The sequence below is a fragment of the Aythya fuligula genome, chromosome 2, assembly GCF_009819795.1.
Source record: "Aythya fuligula isolate bAytFul2 chromosome 2, bAytFul2.pri, whole genome shotgun sequence".
NCBI lineage: Eukaryota > Metazoa > Chordata > Aves > Anseriformes > Anatidae > Aythya > Aythya fuligula.
In genome coordinates, this window is record NC_045560.1 from 113,074,331 (window position 1) to 113,092,596 (window position 18,266).

Genomic DNA, 18,266 nt, shown 5'->3' on the forward strand with positions numbered 1-18,266 from the left:
GTGCTGCTCAGCTCAACATTTGCACCTTCCAATCCAAACACACCTCTCCCTGCCGACCCTTAAAATCAATCAAAGAGACTTATCAGTTTGTTTTAAGCTTTGATGTTTGTCTGGGGTTTGTTTATCTAGCAGTTTATTCCTGGGAGTATGTTCTTGACATCTTGGAGTAGGTGGTAATTAGCAACAAGGAAGAAGGGCTGAGATAAGAAGTGGAATTTGAAAGTGGTGATACTTGGGGAGGCAGCTGCGCCGCGTCCCTCTTTCTTCTTAGCCGCTGAGGCAAGCTGGAGGCAGCAATGGGATGAGGCCTCAGCCACCAAGTGTCCTACCAGCCCCACACCACCCAGCCTGGCCCCTGGAGGAGACAGGGCCCAGGAGGAGCCTGTTTCTGCCTCCCTGCTGTTGCACGGTGTTCCCTGCTCCATGGGCCTGCTCTGCAGGGGTAGGCCTGCCGCCAAAGGGCAGGGCCCTGCCATCTAAACGGATTTTCTATCCATTGGTTTCACAGCAAGAACAATTGGCAGCTTAAAGGAATGCCTGAGGAGGTTCAGATCATGCCAATACATCTTATATGAAGAAGAAGAAAAAAAAAAAAAAGAAAAAAAAAAAAAAAGAGTTCAAAGAGTTCCTTTAAAGAATTCTTGGGAGTAAGAGCTGTTTTTTAATAAGAGGCATAAAGAGGACTCAATTGCTTGTTTAATAGATTAAATACTGGTGTTTTCCTATGCTTAAGGCATTCACTGCATGTCCACGGAGGAGCTTGTATGTGAATGTGGCATAAATAAGGCATAAATAAGCCCACACACTGTATGAAGTATATGGTGTATCCATATACTCACATGTACAGAGAGAGGAGGAAAGAGTAGTGAGAGAGCATAGCAAAAACTGTGTTCCAAACAGCCTTGGGTTTAGCACGTGTTTGAAATATGAAGCCTGGACCTGAGTTTTGCAGATGGCCCCTATCTTTATAACCTTCCCAACAGAATTCCATACAATAATGTAAGTCTTTAATTGCATTTTTTGAGTATATAACATGGAAGCAAAAGCACTCTGCCCTACTCCCACGCTGTGAAGCCTGCAAAAGGACCCACCTAAGCACACATTGCATGCTATGGAGAGGAAGGGAACCTTGCAACCAGGATGCTCCTGAAGTGCCCTAAATGGCACAAAAAGAGACTTATTCTCTCTCTGCTGGCTCATGGAGCAAAATCAGAGCGCAGAAACTACTGTAGAGAAGTCTCAGGAGTTTTCAAAATGTTAGCTGAAATAAAAAGCCTCTTGCTCTGAACTGAGCAACAAAATGGTTTTCTCAGTTCAAGGAGTGAACCCTACCCTAGTAGCTGAAAAAAGCCATACCTGTCTGGGGTCAACCCAAATCATGATTTGTTTTTTAAGCAAACAAGACCAGGTTTTCATTTAGAACAACCAGAAAATGATCAGTCCCCACCAGAACTATTCCTTATCCAGGGTGGGGGCTAATACTTTTAACTCCACAGTTTTGTTATTTTTACCTCATTTCTCTAGGTTCTAAAACATTGAGGTTTTTTGTTTGTTGGTAGTTTTTTTTTGTTTTTGTTTTTGTTTTTGTTTTTTTTTAATGTGTTTTTGTTTGTTTGGTTGTTTTGTTTTGGTTTGTTTTGTTTTTTTAGAAGAAGAAACAGCCTTTACCAAAAATGTTTTTTTTTTTTCTTCCTTCCTTTCTTTTTTTTTTTTTTTTTTTTTTCCTCCAGGGGAAGATGATGCATTGAATTTAACCTGAATATTTATATGAACAAAAATTCTCTGCCTTTCTCAAGAACAGACTCTGGGCAAACTATTTCACCCAGTTGCACTCTGGAGGTTCCCTGTGGGAAGGGTGCAAGCTCTCTTGGCTAGGCACTCTCTGTTAGAGTAGTAGATGACTTCACTCTCATTATGCACATAATCTTTTCCTACACAGTGTACATCAAACCTAAATTACACTGCATATGTTAAGCCTGTAAGCGCACAATTTTATAAGGATCACATTGCTTCTGTCCCAAGGATATTATATGGGGGGTATTTCTGCCGTTGCTTATGTTTCTGGACATTGCCAACAAACAGCAGGGTTTTAGCTGCATACAGAGCAGGACTGTAGCTTTATACAGTAAGAAGACAGTACTTAATAAAACCCAGCCTCAGCTTTGAGGCTGCCCTTAAACTAAATGCCTTTTATGCTAATTTTTGCTCAATACCACTATCTCCATTTACAAGTGACAAGTCACTAATGCTAAATATCACATATAATCAAATGGTGTGAATTGAAATAGTGCCTCCAAAACACTGCAAGTACTTGTCATTAGATATTGCATTACAACCATTTGTTTTTAATGGAGCTGTCTTTTCCTGTTGGCATTGATTTACATACAGGCAACAGAGCATTAACAAACACAGTCCTCTCTCACTTGCAGTCAGACATTATGGCAATGCAGAGTTCAGGATCCTGAGATCTCTAATAGTCCTCTAACACTGTAAAAAATAAACAAAACAAAACAAAACAAAACAAAAAAAAAAAAACAGGCATTTGCATTCTGTCTATCCTTTATAACATATGAACCTAGAGTTTCTGTACTGTTTTACACCAAACCTAGAGAAAGTTGTCCCACTTTCTGTTCTAATGTTTTGTGTCAACAGAAGTTTAGGATCTACTTCTGGTCCCCACTGAAGTCATGGGAATCTTTTAGTTGATGTTAATGGGAATTGGATCAGGCCAGTAATTGGAGACACTGAAAAGAATCCCAGATGCTGCATAACAAATGAACTATCCACTGAGGTATTCCCTCTGCTCTGGGAAGCTGCCACTGGGAATTGCTGCTACCTTTCTGTGGAAATACTGAAGAAGAAAAAAAGTATAAAAAAAAAAAAAAAAAAAAGGATGTCTGATGTCAAAGCTGCCAGTCCCACAGAGAGTTTTAGTGACACAGAAAATTCCTAATAGTCTGAACAATAAAAGAACTTCAGCAAGTGAAAGAGCTACATATTTGGGCTTTTACTGGGGAGTAGAGACCCTTGAAAACAGCAGATCATGCTGATAATATTTGTGAATTTATCATTTGACAGGGCAGGTCAGCACTGTCTGAATCTGGTTCCCTGAACAAAAGTGTGAGACAGAATTATTCAGCCCTTAATATGTCAAATTTAAAGCAAAACAAAGCAGGTTAGTACTTTTATTTTCATTTATTTATTCATTACTAAAATACCATATTCTTTCTCTAGCAGCTTCCATGCTTGATCAGCTGTGGAAGTTACAGATGTACTTTATATGCCCTTTTGCCTTCTTCCCCAAACTTTGCTGGATATTCTTCTGAAATGTGTGGTATTCACCTCCTGTCACCATTAAAAAGGTGCAGCCACCTCAGATCTAGTCACAGCATTGATGTGCAGAGGCAGGACCCATAGTTAGGGAAGAGGATGTAGTGATTCATCCTTTCTTGAAAAATGACTCATAGAGGAAATTGCATGATTTGAAATGACATACCACACTGTAACCTGTTGTGACCATGCCCTCCTGCCATACCATAAACTGTCTTTCCCTTGGAAATTCAGCAGACATGCCAGGCACATTTCAGCTATAAACCACTACAAAGGCAGCAGGCTTCCTATTTCTCTGCCACTCTTTACACAGCTAACAACTCCCAAAGTCTTGTTGCCACAATGACCAAATTCAGTGTCACCGGAGACACACAAGGTAAGGTGAAATGAGTAAGAAGGGGTGTGAGAAGCAAGGACAGAATGTGCATAAATGCAGAAAACAAAAGGAAACTACAAAAAGATGGAGAAAAAATGTCTAGTGTGAATTATTTGCTTTCCTGCACTCATAATTCCCTATAAATATTAATAAACCTTTTGCTACAACGTGAGACAACATGATTTTGTAATTAAAGTATAAGTCTATTCCTACTCACGTGCTACAGACTTTCCACATCAACATGCATAAATCGCTTTCCTTTTATTTTTAAAGAAACGCTCTAGCAGACTCATTCTGAGAACAAGCAGAAATCAACCTCAGGTTAGCACAGACCAAGTGAACTTCTGTGTCAATCTCAAAATCATACAATACCTATTCTAAAAGGGCTAAGTTAGTCTATTACAAATGTCCAACTGCAGTTCAGGAAAAGTTGCTGATTGCTAAGTAGGACTCTGTGGTTCTCTGAAGCTAGCTTTCAAGCTAGCACACAGAACACAGATTTCAACTATGTTTTCTGAGAATAGGATAGCAATATTTATCTTTACATGTTTGTGGGGACATCAATGAAACTGACATTTTTCTTGATTGGAAGAAGCTTGAGATTTCACTGCTCAGATATGTTAATAGCTAACAATGAAAACCACAGCTGCAAGTTTCCTATTCCTCTTCTTCTCACTACAGAAGAAAATTCATTATAACCAACGTCTGCAAGCATGGTGAATTTCACTGCCCTGGCATGGGTGAATCAGTGTTTGTTTCAACACCAACTGTTTCAATAAATTCTCAGCAAGGCTCGATGTAGATTTCTGGGATAGTTTAAAGAATAATCAAAACATTGATAAAGGATAAATCCCCATTTCCAAATTCTCATAAATCTCCACAAAGCTACTTTTCATGATGCACATCTCCAGGCTTTTTCTTAGAGTGCTGTAAATTTATTCTGAATTATTGGAAGAATATTATTCAGTTTCTTCTTATCTCGGTTCTCAAGCTGTGAAATAGGGATCTCCTTTGCTCCTTCATCTACTGTGTAGCTTGTCTACCAAAATTCCAATTTTTTTGAACACTGCTCTTACTTTAACACTGGTTAGCATGTTATGCCTCACATGTTGTGTGACAGTTCCCCAAGCTCCTGTAATAGCAACAACAATAACAATGAGTGCTCAGGTGTTTTTAAAGAATCTTAAAAATATACTTTTAGCTAGAGCAAAGGCTGCTATCTTTTACACTACAAAAGAGAAAAGAAAAAAAAAAAAAAAAAAAAAAAAAGTAGAAATGGTTCTACTCTGGAATTGCCCTACTAGCTCAGAGCGAGTCTTCTGCTAAGTTTAGGATGACAGAGTTCTTTGCACAAACAGTAAGTATCTCATAAGGATTTTACTGGGGGATAAGAACTTTGTGAAATCTTAGTACCTCTGAAAAATCATTAGGAGGCTGGAGCAACACACTTTCTTAGCGAAGTCCTAATATAAACTGTGGCAGAGGGAACTGATACTACAGCTCTGCAAATGTCTCATGAAAGGCTTATATCAGAAGCCTTTCAGAAATGTGCCCTGTCAAAGAAGACAATAACCATGAAAGGACAGGGAAGCTTATGATTTTATGCTTTCTTCATAGCTTTGCAGCATTCTGGTGTTTTATAGCACTAACAAAATGTGACATTTGGCTTTCTCATGGGACCTTGTTTCCCAGCTTGTGGGAATACCACAAAAGTACCATATGACATGATATCTGGCAATGTATATGGCTCACTTAGGCATTAAGAAAGCCAATGAAAATCAAAAAGCAACTCACATACTGAGTTACTCAATTATATATTCATCCAAATGAATTATACATTCATACAAATTTCATTTTCTCCTCTTTTTCCTCTCTGCCTCTTTGTCTCCCTTTTGGATTTCATAGGATTATGCACAGAGCCCTAGTAAGATTTCAGTGAGAAGGGCCAGTCTTGCTGACACAAGTAGAGAACCTGATTTGGGGATCAGTTTTATCCCACTAGCTATGACATTACCCAATGCCCATTAACTGTGTAATGCCAATGAGTGGATAATCTAATTGCCACAAAGGAAAGGTTAACCAGCACTCACTGCTCCTCCATCTCTATTACCCTTCAGTCTGGCACTAGAGTCTGTAGCCACAGACACAGAAATTGTTCTGTAATGACAGGCATCACCAAATATAAACAGCTAGTAACCCTAAAATTAGACCCACCGGCTCTCCCTTGGTTTGGGGATATGTTTTATTATACCTTCCAATTGGCAAGCAAACTTTAAAGTTAATTTAACCCATTACAAAACCCTTTTATCTAATGGTTGGGCCTGTTGCTTTACATGCACTCTCTTCATTCTTATGTGGAGTTTTGCCAACACAGAAATAGAACTAGCTAAAGCTAGCTGAAAATTTTCCACCTAAAATATATTCTGGCAGATAACTGGAGTTAATGATTAAGCAAGGTTTTTTACATCTTAAGTTTCTCTTGTGTTTAGAAAACCTCAGCTGTCAAGTGACTGGACAGAAGAACCATTCAGCAAGAATATTAACCTATAATAATTCTCAGTTTTCAATTACAAGGTAGCATGGCCAAAGACTATTGCATAGTAGCATGCAAATAACATACTGCATAGGGCAAGTAGGAAGAGGTACTCCACTCCTGGATGCATGCTAGTCAAGAAATCTAGAGCACAGCAAAAAGCTCAGGTATAAAACACCCAAACTACAAACATTGTGTCATCAAATGTGCATCACTTAAAATTAATTTTCTATTTCTCAGTCTGAAATTTTAATTTGTTTAAATTGTCATTAAAATTTGAAATGTTCTCTGGGGAATAATCAATAAGAGGAAAAACAAGTTCCCGTAGATTTTGCCCCAGCCTAGAAACAGATTGACATCTTCCAAGCTAGGCATGCACGTCTGAACCCTGGCCACTTGTCCTCAGTAAGTATACATTTAGTACCTATACATGATTTTTTACACATGTATTTGACTTTTTTTGATCTCTGAGCTAGAGATTAACTGAGATAGTTGAATAACAAATTTATGTTGATTATGTAATTAACTTTAGGCAAACACTCCCTCTTTGACAACTCAATATTAATTCTTCATATCATATGACCACCATTACTGGAGGCATACAACTATCTTAGTAGTATTGTCAGACCCTATTAACTTTTCATTTATTTTTCTTATGTAGACTGAATGTAAAGCTGAATCTCTGCTACCAAAACTGAGCAAAGTGAAATCCTCTGAGCCCCTCCATCATTTTTTTTTCCAGCTCTATATTTAGTTCGAATGCTAACAATGTATGAAGGTCAAGATATTTGCTTTGACATTCATAAATGGGTGGAACTGCCAACACTCTTTTAAAACTGCTAATTAGGGAAAAATTTAGGTGGGACTCACACATTTATGTTGGTTACAGGGAAAGCTGGCAGGCTCAGGGAACCTTGCACTGAGCATAGAATGAAACAGCACATTGTGAGTCATACATTGAAATCACTTCTAATTGGGAGTAGCACACATCTGGCAGCGATCAATGACAGATGATGGGATACCTTTTTCATCCTTTCTCCTCTAAGCCTATCAGAAGTCTCATGACTGGCTTCTGGTTCTCATGACTGTTAGCAATAACAGCAAACAGGCAGGAAGACTCTGTTGAAAACATTTCTTCAGATTTCAATCCAACAGCTTTTCCCAGAGCGGCGATTGGCCAAGCCCAGTCCACAGAGCTGCTGGACATCACATGGGACCTTGTGCAACTCCCTGAACATCAGGGTTTCCAACACCTCCTCTTCATGGACATTCATTTGATTTTTACTTCAGCTTTCCAAGGAAGAAAATTCCTGTTCCTTGGCACAAAAGAAAGGTGGAAAATGGCATGTTTCATGACGTCAGATTCTGTTAATTCACCTTAATGAAGTAGAAGCTATAATTTAGAATTTAGAGTGATCACATGCAACTCTGGTAAAAGATATCTTTCCTTCCTTTCTTTCTCTCTCTCTTTCTTTTTCTTTCTCTCTTTCTCTCTTTCTCTCTTTCTTTCTTTCTTTCTTTCTTTCTTTCTTTCTTTCTTTCTTTCTTTCTTTCTTTCTTTCCTTCTTTCCTTCTTTCCTTCTTTCTTTCCTTCCTTCCTTCTTTCTTTCCTTCTTTCCTTCTTTCTTTCTTTCTTTCTTTCTTTCTTTCTTTCTTTCTTTCTTTCTTTCTTTCTTTCTTTCTTTCTTTCTTTCTTTCTTTCTTTTTTTCCCCACTTTATTTTCTACAGCTTTTTTATGTGAGGTTGTAACTTTGAAACCCATCAGTATTCCTCAGAAATGTTCGTATCTCAAAGGCCACCATCTCCACAAATATTAAAATACCTAATACTGGGAGTACATTGAAAATAATGAAATGGTGTATAAACACAGTACTGATTTGGTTTTCACACTTGTATAATCTGCTCAAAAGTAGATACATCTTCAAAAACTTTTTGGTCCTTTTATCCTACCACCACTTTCTTCCCTCAGTTTCCAAAAATAAAAGGCAAATATACTATTTAGTGCAGTGTTACAGAAGCAAATAAAGGCTTCTGTTTCATTATACAGAGGATTCAGTAGAAGTTTGGTGAGTCTTATCGATCTCCAGTCCTATAAAACACTGCATATTTAGTAAGTGAAAGTCATGTATATATGGCAGTCACACAGACTATTTTTCCAGTTTCATGTTGACTCTAAATAGTCCAGCCACAGAATACCAAAGTGAAGCCTGCTGGAAATTCTCCAATTAAATGTGCTTGTTTTGTTTGTTGTTTTCTTAATTAAAATAAATAAATAAATAAATAAATAAAATATAAAAAAACGATTTCTGTGCATTTTCACAATGCTTCTTTAAGAGAAGTTCTCAAGCTGGTGATCAATATTTCGTCAAAATATTAGAGGGAATGGGGAAGAGAGGGAGAAGGAGAAACAAACAAATATCTGGGACCTACAGTGGAAATACTATCCCAAGCTGCCCTTTTGGTTAGGTCACCTACCAGGATTGTGGGAAAACTTGAGTTCATGTTTCAGCTCTACATTCTTCAGAACAGGGATTTGGACTTATGTTTCTTACAGTCCAGGTACGTATTATATCCACTAGGTGAGCCGTGCCACATGAACACTATCTGGAGTGCTAAAGCTGTTTTATTCTATATACAGATTCAGCTTTCATTGGAATAGAGATTTGAATCTGGGTCTACAACATCAGTGTGTTTTCTAGTGACCCTTGAGTAGCCTGGAGGAGGACTCTGAAGCATATAAAAATTTTAAGGACTTGATTTCATGATTGTGCAGAATGGCAAAAAGGACACATTGCAAAAAAAAATTTACAGGACAATAAAACACCAGATATCTAGTTTTACTTCAGGAATTGAAGGCCTAGTATATAGACACGTGATACTTCAGGTAAGAGATTAGTTTAGTTGTAGAACAATTTCAAACATGTCTTCAGTCCAATAAATGAGTGCTGATCCCCAGCATCACTATTTTTTGCCTGGCCATATTCAGTTCCACTTTTACTTTCCCTTGACAGTATATGCAAAACACCACTGAAACAGAAGATGCAAGAGGAATCTAGAACAACCCTCTCCTGGGTACTTACCATGGCAGTAGCACCAACTTTCAAGAACGCCCGCTTCTCAGCGAAATTATGCCTAACTTCCACACAAAGGCACACTGAGGCTTGGACGCATCTTTCTCCTACTACTCTGTACTTCTGTCCCCTTTTTTCCTACAAACTACAGCAGTAAATATTCTTTATCCATCCCTTTGCAGAGACCTTAATGCTATAGATAGCCAGGTCTATTAAAGGGCTCAAAAAAACATTTAGAACCCAACAGTGGTCAAACCAAATACTAATGTTGCTCTTCTTGGAAGTACTGGGAAAATACTCTGGTAACTGTATGCTGTAATTGTGATGTAATCCTCATCCCAAATAAATAAAATTATTAGCATAGAAAAAATCACTTAACACAGAAAGTACAATGCTGGAAAGAAGCATCTTATTTAATGATCACTTTTGTGTTTTTGTGATGTTTAACTCTGCTTATGCTAAAAAATAAAATAAAAATAAAAATAAAAATAAAAATAAAAATAAAAATAAATAAAAATAAAAATAAAAATAAAAATAAAAATAAAAATAAAAATAAAAATAAAAATAAAAATAAAAATAAAAATAAAAATAAAAATAAAAATAAAAAAAAGTTAGCTCTGCTGCTAAGAAAGAAAAGGACTCGGTTTTGTCTACCAGGTCACAGGCAATCTTTGGCTAGAGGTACTTTACTCTGAAAAAGATCTTATAATTAGCTTCTTCAGACAAGGAATCCTCTCTCTTCCTATCATAACAATCTCAACAGCTGTAATCAATTCCATTTTTTTCCTTTGTTGCTTCTATATCACCATAATGGGAAGATTTCATTTTGTTTTGTTCTGGTTTTGGCCTGAACATGTCATGTCTAAAAGAGACATTGGAAATACCCAATATTTCAATCCAAATTATATTAGTTGCAGGAAAATCCTAATGTACATAAGAAATTCAGGAATATTTGCATATATACACATACCTGAATATGTATCAATATTGCAGCTTTATAGCAAATGTTCATTATTGAAATAAGAAGGAACACTAGGACAGTTCACTCTCAGCCAACACAACAGACCCAGAGAAGAGAAGGAAAAGGACTTCTTACTTTTACTAACTACAATAATGCCTAGAAGTAGGTGTGACAACCAGTTCAGTGTAGCAACAAGAAGCTAAAGGCCCCCAAGCAATAAGTGCAATTGATTAGAAAATGAGAACAACATTGCAAGTACCCTGCACAGGAGATGAAAAGGCAGAAGAGTTCAGTGCACGTTCACAGACTTTGTGCAAGAATATACATGTAACTCACAAACAGGTTGTTCCACACCACAAACAGCAAGTGCCGGCTGCAAAGTATATCATCCTGACAGACCACTGAAGACAAGAGGACCTCACTCATGGATAAGCTACATTTTGCATTCATCTCTCTGTTACACACAGGTTTTGCTGGGTTTTGTTTGCTGGGTCCTTGCAGAGCAGCAGTCAATTTTAACATTGCTGCAGTGAGGAGTAGGGGGGTAGTGTGTTATTCTTAGAGAGAATCAAGCTTTACCATCAGACTTGGACCATACTCTGCTTGCCCTTCCTTCCACAGATTTTCTGTGCTATCTAAGCATAAATCTTGTTTCCATAAAGACAGGCTGAACTCCTACTGTGGTCACCAGATTGCAGCAGTTTGCCCCATTACAAACTGAGGAGGGTTTAGTGAAGAGTTTTTATTTCTCAGTATGTCCCATTTTTATACAACACTACTTTACGAGGAATTTTAGACTACAAAATCTTTGAGGTTGTCCTTCTTTGTCAGTCACACTTCTCAATGGTATGAACTACCTACCATGAGCAATGCACAGTTTAAAAGTGCACAGGAGAGATGATGCAGCTCACTCAAAGCACCAAAAGAAAGGGCAGCTCTAGGAGCAGCAGCAGGGGTGGCCTAGTAGTGCTCTCACAGGCATTTCCCTTCTCTCTATTGCACTGGCTGAGCCAAGCATGCTGATGGGCATTAGGGATGCTAGCAGCATTAGTGTGAGATGCACCCATTGCTTTATGCCTCCTGACTGTGGTGATCATGTGTAGCCAACAGTCCCTTACCTCACTGTCACTACAGAAGCTGCAACTGACTTCCTCAGGAATCATTTGCAGTCCAAAAGAGACAAGTTGTTATCTTCTTGAATGTGCATGAACTTTTATTCCCTACACAATGGAGCTCCAACCATTATCTGGAGTGGGAATGACTCGACCTGACATAACAGTGTGCAAAATCAGAGCATGTGCATAGCCAAACATAAAGTTGGGGACAGAAAAACATCATGTTGGAAGGTATTCTAAATGATGTTAGAATCTATGTAACATTTCTAAGATCCCATACTCACATTCTGAAGAAGTTAAACACTTTGATTTCCATGCCAGGGAGCATCTATTATCAGTTTTTGATAGTTTATGTTCTCAGGACTGCCTTAAGAATAGAGATAATAATAGATAATAAATTCAGAAACAAGAACAATCTTCTTTGCTTCATAACAGGTAGGATTGGTCAAAGAAGTTCTGGATGATTTTTTAATTTTATTTTTTTCAAATAAACGCAACCTTTTAACAGAGGAAAATGCTTGGCAAGGTTTGTGAAGAAAAATGGTTATTTTCCCCAAAAGGAAAGGGAAACCCAAACATTTCCGGGGAATTGTTTCAGCCTTACATGTGGACCTTGGGGGCAGGGGCAGAATTAAGTACTATTTTGACAAGAAGTGAAAAAAATATTTTCTACATCATTTTTTTTCCAAAGAGAACAGGAAAATCTTACCTTATTCATTACACATTCTGGTTAGGGCCACATCTCCTGAGATTTTATAGGGACATGGAATTGGAAATGGGAATACTAACTAGTGGGTTTGAATAATGTGCTATCTAGAAAGTGATATAAAAACAGAGTAATTATTCTGCCTTTTTTATTTTGTTTTGCATTTGCTAAGAACTCAGGTTGGATACCACTCTGATTTATATTTTATTGTTTGTTTTTTTTTCCAAAGGGATTTTCTCATTTTTAAAACTGCAGACACATAGGTAGATGCAGGTCCAGATATCCCTAGTGCATTAAGTGATGCCTTCAGCCAGCTGAAAACTCTTTTTGATCTCTCTGATAATACCAGGCAAGCACTGATCTGAAAAGGCAGATTACCACCAAGGATTAGGCAGTACAATAGCATGCTGAGAATGCAAGAGGATGATGAGGTTTAGCAAACAAGCTTGGAATATATTTGAACTCAACATCGAACCCCAAACCAAGGCATGAGAAGAGAATTGAGGGGGTAGCGAACTGCCCTGAGAAATGTTCTATGAGAGAGGGTAAAGTTGTTTAATAACTCGATTTTAGCTTAAAATCAGGATTTAGCTAATCAAGAAAGCACATTCTGCATAGAAATCTCTTCTCAGTGCTGAAAGCACAGATTGAATGAACAGAGTCTTAGCTACACTTTAATTGTCTTCAGACGATCTTTTAAGGCATGTGGATGGAGCAGGTCACACTGCTGTAGCTGCTGTCCTCAGGCAGTATGACACAGTGAAGTCAGGACTTTACCAAAAAAAAAAAAAAAAAAAAAAGCTTTTATTTTCAGGACTAGCCACAGTAAATGGACTGGTTATTTGGTATGTGAGATAAGAATTGAACAACATCATTTGAACACACTAGTTGTCTTTCAGTGTTTTGTCACTTGACCAGTTTAATGCTAAGGTTAAAATGCTGTTACACAACATGTATCCACCCTCCTGTGTGTCAGAAATGTGAGGAATGTTTGCAAGAAACAGCAGCTTGCGCACAGTTCCTGTCATCAAACCCCAAAGTTGAAATGGCTGACATTTCCTGGATCTGCTTAGCTCACCTATGAAGAAAGAGTTTGCAGTGCGTGTGTGCAGACAGGAGCAGAGTCATTAAAACTGGAGCAGCTCTTGGGCAAGCTCCAGTTTGCATGTTACATATTCATAAATTGCTGTGTTAGAATGGCTTCCAACAGTGCAAACGTCAATGGAGCCTGCTGGAGCAAGCCTGAGGTATGCCATCTATGTGTCTGATTGCCTGGAGTTCAGAGGAACTTGCTGAATGTATTACCAACGGGAATGAAAAGGCTTGCATCAGGGTAGCTGGCCAGGTACAATTGCTGGATGTTTTAAAGGACGTGTCGGTGTCAAAGCATTGCACGTCTGTAATTTTTCTAACTCATTTGTTGTTTGTGTAGTCCCTGAGAATCTCCAACAGGAATATTTCATTTTGTTGTTCTTTCAAAGAACACATATTAATTTATGTTATAACAAAAAAATGTTCATTAAGGCTTGGCTAATAGCACTGATTATTTGTTTATTTTCACTCTGCACAGCCTATTTAATTGTGTATACACATACCTAAAATTACCTCTTTGAAATGCAAATACACAGTTACTAAGGATAACCCTTCTCATTTTCAAGCAACTAACACTTTATATATATATATATCTTTATATATCTTTATATATATATATATATATATAAATGCTAACTGTATCCTAAGCTCCCTGGAAAAGAGCATATTTTAAACTCTTCCCACATTGCAATGGCTTTCACCTGCTCCAAATTATTATCTTTGCCACTGTCACAGCTCCCTTAAATTTATCATAAGTCAGAAGCCCTAGGCAAGGGCTAGGAGATCATTTCACCAAGGTACCAGCCAGCTTACAGAACTCTTCTAATAAAAAGGAACAAGAGTGTATTTTCTGCCAAATAATGTCTCATCAAGCCTCCAACTCCACTTGTAACCTATCCATGGAAAGGCCTGGGTTGGTACAGAATCATTTGTTACTCTCAATTATTCACCAGATAGTTTATTGCTATTTATTTCCACCCACAGATTGCTCTCAGACTTTCCTTTGGGATGGGATTTGCTTCCTAAAGGGAGGATTTCAGGATTTGACTAAGCAGCATGCACTGCAGAAGATATCACATAACAATGGGTTTGCTTCCTAAATGTCAAACCCACAAAGTGTTTGCAAAGTGACCATACCAACCCACCTTCATTTTCCCATCACTCCCCCTACCCCTAATCTTTCTGCAATTACTGATTTCAGTGGTTACCCATGGAAGTCTCTCTTTCAACGGTATTTTTGTGAACAAATATTTCCTTGTCCCCCATTCACAAAAAGCACATTAAAGCAGCATGTCAGTTAGAGTGTGGGCTGTCTTTGAACAGATGTTATGAATACTGTTTTGCAGGATTTGCCCAGCAGTAGATGAGAACAAGTAATGAGGAAACTAGGAACATGGGTAATGAGGCCATAAGGTGTGGAAGCTTTCCAGGAGCAAGGGGAGCTGGGTGGAGAAAAGCTTGCCTTACCAATATGTAGCCACAAACCTTTCTCAGACTTTATTTCTATTTCTTAATGGTCACTCTCAAGAAAAAGTATTCACGAGGGCTCATTCCCTCGAGAATTAATTTACCTTTGACTTAAAGGTGAACACAAGCATATACACCTCCACATAAATCTTCTAATTCCATAAACATGATATGTAAAAGTGGGAAAAGATTTGGGATTGATCCAATGTACTTAAATGGGGGGGCGGGGGGGGGGAAGGATGAATTGTGTCCTTATAATCAGGTTGAACACTTGTAACTATAATCTTCTCTTAGAGCCACAAACAGTTCTTTCACCTGTGTGTTTTTCAACCACTTTATTATTTGTTCTGTATAAAACATATAAAGATAATTAATGGGCTGAATTGTACAAGAGTTCTCCTTATCTCTTAGTGGGTAGCATGGGGAGAGGTAAAATGACCCCAAAAATTATTTCAATCAGTGAATGAACAGATGATATCTCATTTCAGCTTCAAGACCTATCCAACAGTACTTTAGTAGAAATACCAGCAAAGCAGCACACAAATAACATACATGTCTTGTAGATTACATAATTTATTTGGAAATGTTTTCATTCAGTTAAATAAACTTCAGAAAACTACAGTGGAGCCTTCTTATAAATTAACTCTAGTGCCTAAAATCCCATGAGCTATGAAATGTTAAAGAAGGAAAAAAAAAATTAAATACATAGTGTTGCTGAGCAACATGGCTCACTCTTAAACAACTTTCCCTTGTATGTAGTGCCTGAGCAAGAGACTACTGTGGAGTCTGTGTAAGTACTTGCCCTATGGGTAGTGTGATTTTGTTACAATCCTTCAAAAAACAGCTACACAGACAGTTACTGAATTCAATTATAAGGAGTCTTCAGGGTTATTCCATTACCTCTACCTTTAGCTCACAGTCTCAAATCAAAAGTTTGGCTGTTCTTTTTTTAATTTCATTCATTGAAAATCCGTGATATGAACTTTCAGCATGGAAATTGATCAAAAAATCTGCAGTTTCAATTGAATGTAAATGGTTTAGGAAAGTCTCTACCTTTACAGACTGATAGAGGCAGGTTCAGTTTCCCACTGCCCTGTCCAGATGCGTGCTGGATGCCCAAGATCTCAAAAAGTGCAGAGCAGAAGCAAATTGCCCAATGGGCTCTGCACTTGAGCGGGTCTGGGTTGATGCCATTAATACCAGTCCTGGGTTGCCCTGCAAGCATCAGCCCCAGGAAGACAAGCCCTGCCCCTGTCTTGTGAGCTCAAAACTCCCAAACTGCCCCAAGCTATTAGAAAAGAGTAATTTCCCACAAATCAGAAATCTTGCTGGTTATTTTCTTTTCACTGATACCAGGGCTCCTAGCAAAAACAGCTTATATTGCTCAGTACTTATTTCAGCTTCCACCCATCTGCATGCATCTACATGCATCTGCCACCATGTTTATAATGATGAGGAAGGGGTTAACCCAGAGAGCAGGTGGAAAGCAACCCAGCTGCAAAAAGATTAAAAAAGCAGTAGGAGAGCACAGCCTGAAAGAGAAAGAGGCCAGCAGGGAGAGGAGAGGATGGCCTTAGCCTTGGGGGGGGAGGCTACCAGTGCCACCCCAAGCAGGGGGAGCTGGCATACTGGTGTCTTTGGTGAGGCAGGTGTCTTCTGGCAGCATCGGATGTGGCTTTGATCTGAAGGCAGAGGCCAGTGGGGACAGGGTCCCCTGGGCAGGGGAAGCTCTTCGGGGAGATGACCTGTTTTCAAGGTTCAGTTTGGCTAAGCTTTAGTTCTCCTCTGCTTCACACGGAAATTACAAGGGAGGTAATTAACCTGTTAGGAGAAAAATCATTATTTTCAGCTTGATTTTTAAAGGTCCTTAGGCCCCTCCTGCACAAAAATTTGGGAACCGAGTGCTTGGATACTGCTTTAAAAATCAGGTCTTTCTAAAATTCCTACCTCAGACCAGACCAGAGCAAAGCTCTCTGCTGAGGTTTGAGGTGCTATAAATGAACCTTCTATATTGTCGATTGATGCTTTCAACTTCAGGCACCTCATCCGGACAGAAAAGTAATGAAAGACATGAAGAAAGTCAAGGGCTGGAAAAGAGCAAAGTAGACCTGTGGCCATGGCACAGGATGAGGAGTCGGTGACTCTAGGTCCTGTTCCCAAAACTATTGCTTACTTGCTGTGTGGCCTTGAGCAGTCCACTTGCAGGCTGATCCAGCTCCCAGTAAAGTCAATGGGAATTTTCCCATAGTCTCCATTGAATGCTGGATCAGGCCCTTAAATTCCCTGCAGCCCTCTCATTACCCCTCCTGCAAAGCTAGGATAACAATATCTTTGTCTCACAGGGTAGCAAGGGGACTAATTCATTAATGTTCGTAAATTTTTTCAGATCTACAGATGGAAGGCATTATGTCAGCACAAATTATTCTTATTTATTATCATTCTCATGGTATTTCCAATTGTTTCTGCTCACTGAAGCCAAGAAGTTCCAAAAATCTTATGAGAAAGTTTCTTCTCTGGAGATTGGACCCCATTTCTGGCCCAAAGATATGTGGAAGCAGATACATTCAGATGGCACTGGAATGAGGGAATATTTACTGAAATAAATGTCTAAATCTTTGGGGGGTTTCCACGAGTCCTGGAAATTGGAAGTATGCAACACTACAGAAAGTACAGTCCCTTAATTTTAACAAAAGACTCTGGAGCCAGCAGTCTAGCAAGCAAAACACTGAGGCCAAAATATTCAAATTCGAGTCTCGGAGCTTGCTGCCAGTGGGAAATCTTTGAGTTAGCTCCTAAGTATGTCAGGGTAGTTTTGGAAGAAAGGTGGCTTCTAGCTAGGGTTCCTTGTGTAGAGAAGGAAAGGAGGAGTCCCGTCCCTCCTCACACCCCCACTACCTGCTAGGAGTTAGTCAGATATCAGGTTCAGGCATGGAAAAGCAATGAGGTCAGGGGAGCTGGCAGCAGACAGGGGATTTCACTTGAGGGAGGTCATCGTGAGCAAGTGGTGATGTATCATCTGGGGACAAGGAAGAAACATGTTTCAGGTCTCACATACACACTCTTATCTCTGTGTGTGTGTGGCAGATGCCGTCACAAACGCTGCGCTGTAGAAGTTGGTGTCACAAATACTGCACTTCCCTTTTCGCTGCCATACTGTTCCTGCTCCATTCCTTTGCAGGTAGAGAGCTCACTATGCTGCTTTGGAAATGCAGGTAGTCTTAATGTACTGATAAATCCAGCTCTTTTAGTTCATACAATAAGTCAAAATTGGTCAAAGACAGGAAATTAACTTCCCTCCCTCCCCTGACTGTGCACACACGCACAGACACACGCATGCACATCCACAGCCAAGGCCTTCGGCAAGCCATCTGATAGCAATCAGTATTTTGAGAAGTGATAGCTCATCTGTAGATTCAGCATTCTTTTGCAGCAGAAGGTATTATGCAAACTAGTCCCATTAGAAAAGCAAACATCAAAGCAAAACATGTTTTCTAAGAGACAAATGCATAAACCCTGTGGTACCTGACACTGAAACAGAAATAGAATTACCCTTGCTCTCAATGGAAAGCATAGCTGCAGAGGATAATAAAGGAGCTTTGTACACTGTACCCTGA